We start from the raw sequence: 3981 nt of genomic DNA, 5'->3' as shown, positions 1-3981 counted from the left end.
GGCTACACCTGCATAAAAGTGCAGCAGGGTATATGTGCACCATGCACCATATTCATACAACTCACAGCAGTGTTGCATTGTGGCCTGGACATTTGAACTCTTTCCCCAGTCACATCTTCAGCAAAAGTGATTTCTATATTCAGTGGATTCTTATGCTCAGACAGGCCATGCAACTGTGTGTATTGGGAAAGGGCCCAGAAAGCCAACCAGAAGAGGGCTGAATGATGCAGGTCAAGCATCTTTAAAAGTCAAGTTACATACATGCCTAGAGATCACATTGAGATTGTATTAAAATCAGCTTGAGGCTATTTAAACACAACATTAAGAAAAAACATGCTGAATTCCCAGCCAAACCAGGTTTTTATTGTATACCTGCCACATTCAACTACAAAGACCAGAACCAGTCCAGAACGTCAAAGCTCAGGGCTACCACCCATACAGATGAGACCTTCATTCTTAAGATGGAAAACTCTTGGAGACGGCTAGGAAAGCACTCCTATCACCAACACCAGGAAGTAGTTGTGTCTGGAGGTCAGCGACCCAAGCTCCCACGTTTCTTTGCTCTGCTTTGCAGCCTCAGTAGCGGCAGAGAAGACATCTACTTAGACCTCTGCCTCATCTTTCTCCTTTTGCGCTTCAGCCTGAGAAAGACAATTTTACCCCATCAGAGAAAGAATATCAGCACAGTAACAAAGCTATCTGGTTAAATGGACTTTGAACAAGTCGTTATCAGGCCAAACCTCTTTTGTGTAAGGACAAGCCTGTCAAGAGTTTTGGAAAAAAGTTACGATGTGCAGTTTTTAAAGAGAACTAGAACCCCGCAATGTCTGTCACCTAACTGCTGCCTTGTCCTAGTGCACAAGAGTGAAATTATGAGAAACTGAGTAACCTATTTCATTGTCCACAGAAATGTGGATAGAATACCAACAAGGACAGCACCTTCAGTAGAGAGGTAGCTCTAGCACTAAGGACAGTTTGAAACGGGGAAAGGAGAGGGTCTAGACTTAAGCCTATTCCTGCTTGCCTTTCCAGAGTTTTAAACGAAAGTTTCAGATCTTATGTAAAAGCAGAGCAGAAAACGGAACAGCTAAAAACAGTAACAGACAGAGTAAACATGCATTTGGAGTCTGGAAAAGGAACTTTGCATCTTTGCTACAGTGTTTTAATGGCTTATTTTAAACATATACAATAAGGAGAGACTTGTGTAAACCCCTGATGTACTAACTCCTACAATAAATTTCGTCCCTCAGTTAAAACAGGTCATCCTTACCTGCCATGCTTAACACAGAACAGCTAGTTACACCAAAGCTAGAAAATGTCAGAGGAGACAGGCAGTTTTAGCTCTGAGCTGGCCTGGCTGCTCTTATACTTACACATCACTGCCAGATGAGCGAAGAAATATTAACTGGAAATAAAATAGGTTTAGTTCTGCACAACCCCCCGACCCAAGAAAAGCAGTGTTTACAATGGATGCAGTCTATTTAAAGGTTTAGGATGTCATACACCACAAAGCACTTCACATGCATCAATGTTTCTCTCTTCACTCCCCACCCTGAAGTAGCCTTATCACCATTTTACAGAAGAGAAATAGAGGCACGAGACACTTACTCAAGGTCATACAACCATGTGTGCAGTAGAAACAGGAATTTAACCCAAATCCTACTACAGAACTTTATACCGCCTACACCCTCCAGCTTGTCTCAACAATTTAGCCTGCAAACTCTTTGGGGCAAGGCCCGTGTCTGACTGAGTTTTTATGGGGTCTAGCACCATGGGCTCCCAATTTCAGCTGAGGCCTCTAGACACGACAGAAATAAATGTACTTTAATCTTCATCAATCCGCCTGAGGGATGTGGGATGCAGTGCTAACAACAAGACAGGCAACTAACTCCCTATTCCCCCCCCTCCCTATTTACCAAGTGTGATCAACCATCTGAGCCAGGCACGTTAATACCTTCCGAGAGGGCCAGCTCACAAGATTTAGCTTTTATAAAAGAGTCAGTCAGCGTACCAGCCTGTGGGGCAAGGCCTGGAAGGCACCGGGCCAAACAAGACAGAACCAGAGCTCACATACCTGCGCATACGCTTCTTTCGCCACTAGAGGAAAGAGGGAAACACACAAGAGTCAGCAGCTTATTAACAGCAGGCTCAACCTCCCCCACGTGTCTCCAGCCCCCCCGTGACCGCCTGCACGGAGCAAAGAAACGGTGCCCGATGGGAAGCGAAGGCGGCGAACGGCACATCGCCCCGGCTTTCCACGGGGATTTACTGCTGGGGGGTAGGACAAGGGCTAGTGTCCGCGGAGCAGTAGGGCCCGGCGGAGGGGAACCCGCCAGCCCCCCCTTATCCCAAGGGGGCAGGTGCCCGGTGGGGGGGGGGGGAATCAGCCCCCAGCCCAGCCCCACGTGCCTAGAGCGGCCGGTTCCCAGGGCTTGCGGGAGGGGGGGGCTCCCCCTGCAGCACGAGCATGGGGGGCAGCTACCCCTGCACGGCCCCTCCCCCAGCACTGGAAGGGAAGGGCCCCCCCCCATAACCCCGCTTCCTCCCGCCGGGCCAGGCCCAGCCCCCTCGCTCCCCCAGCAGGCCCCGGCCCGCTCCCGCCGCCCCCAGCAGGCCCCGGCCCCACCCACCTTAGCTCTCATGGCGGCCCGGGCTCAGTGCCCGCGGATGGCGGCGGATGGCGGCGAGAGCCTCCGCGCTCCGACAAAATGGCGGCGGCAACAGCCGAGAGAGAGCGGCTCGCGCCGCCCGCCCCCTTTTATAGGCCAGTTCCGGAAGCGGGTGGGCGGGGCGGTAGCGTCACGGAGGGCTGCGCGCGCGCGCCCTCTTCGCCGAGCATGACGGGAGATGTAGTTTCTCCCGCCCCCGCGGCAGCACGGGAGGTGTAGTTTTCTCCCGCCCACCCGCCTCCATTTTGAATACAAATCCTCCCAGCTGAGCCCAGAGGCGGGGAGGGGTAAAGACCGCAACTTTCAAGGGGGCCGGGGGGGAAGGTGCAAGGCCCAATTCCACCCCCCCCACAGCTACACCCCAGGGGCCTGAGCCTCACTCCCCCCCGACACGCAGTGCACAGGCCGAAGTGTTTGGTGTGCGACACCAAGGCCCCAACACGTGCAAGAGCACCCGCGCGTGTTAACACAAGAAGGGCCGTGCGGCTCATACCGGCGCAGCCCAAGGGTCCATCTAGCCCAGCGTCCAGACTGCTGACAGCGATCAGTGCCGGGGGCCCCAGAGGGAAAGAACAGAACAGGGAATCCTCAAGTGATCCATCCCCTGTCACCCATTGAACTGCTCTAGTTCTTTGATGAACGCTGTTACAGTCTTTGCTTTCACAACATCCTCTGGCAAGGAGTTCCACAGGTTGATTGTGCATTGTGTGAAAATATACCTCCTTTTTTTTGTTTAAACCTGCGGCCTGTTAATTTCATTGGATGACCCCCTAGTTCTTGTCTTATGAGTAAATAACACTTCATTTACTTTCTCCCCACCAGTCATGATTTTATAGCCCTCTATTATATCCCATCTTAGTCATCTCTTTTCCAAGCTGACAAGTCCCAGTCTTATTAATCTCTCCCCACATCGAAGCTGTTCCATACCCCTAGTCATTTTTGTTGCCCTTTTCTGTACCTTTTCCACTATATGTTTTTTGAGATGGGGCAACATTTGCACACAGTATTCAAGATGTGGGCAGCTCATGGATTTATATAAAGGCAACATATTTCCTATCTTATTATCTATCCCTTTCCTAATGATTCCCAGCGTTCTGTTCGCTTTTTTGACGGCCGCTGCACATTAAGTGGATGTTTTCAGAGAACTCTCCACAATGCCTCCAAGATCTCCTTCTTGAGTTGTAACAGCTAATTTAGACCCCATCATTGTATATGTAGAGTTGGGATGATGTTTTCCAGTGTTCATTACTTTGCATTTATCAACACTGAATTTCATCTGCCGCAAGGAAAGGGCACCCATGCGCAAGTGCAA

General features: G+C 50.7%; 1 long non-coding RNA gene across 1 annotated transcript; it reads right to left on the bottom strand.

Moving 5' to 3' along the window:
• Nucleotides 1–341: 341 nt before the first annotated feature.
• LOC114020642 lies at nucleotides 342–2774 on the bottom strand. The gene is made up of 3 exons (XR_005223080.2): nucleotides 2631–2774; nucleotides 2075–2097; nucleotides 342–641 (listed from the first exon to the last, which is right to left on the bottom strand). It is a non-coding gene; the product is annotated as an uncharacterized LOC114020642 (long non-coding RNA).
• Between the last annotated feature and the right edge of the window lie 1207 nt (nucleotides 2775–3981).

Source organism: Chelonia mydas, chromosome 20 (genome assembly GCF_015237465.2).
Source record: "Chelonia mydas isolate rCheMyd1 chromosome 20, rCheMyd1.pri.v2, whole genome shotgun sequence".
NCBI lineage: Eukaryota > Metazoa > Chordata > Testudines > Cheloniidae > Chelonia > Chelonia mydas.
Note: the sequence above shows the minus strand (reverse complement) of the source record. Positions and strands in the feature narration are given on the sequence as shown.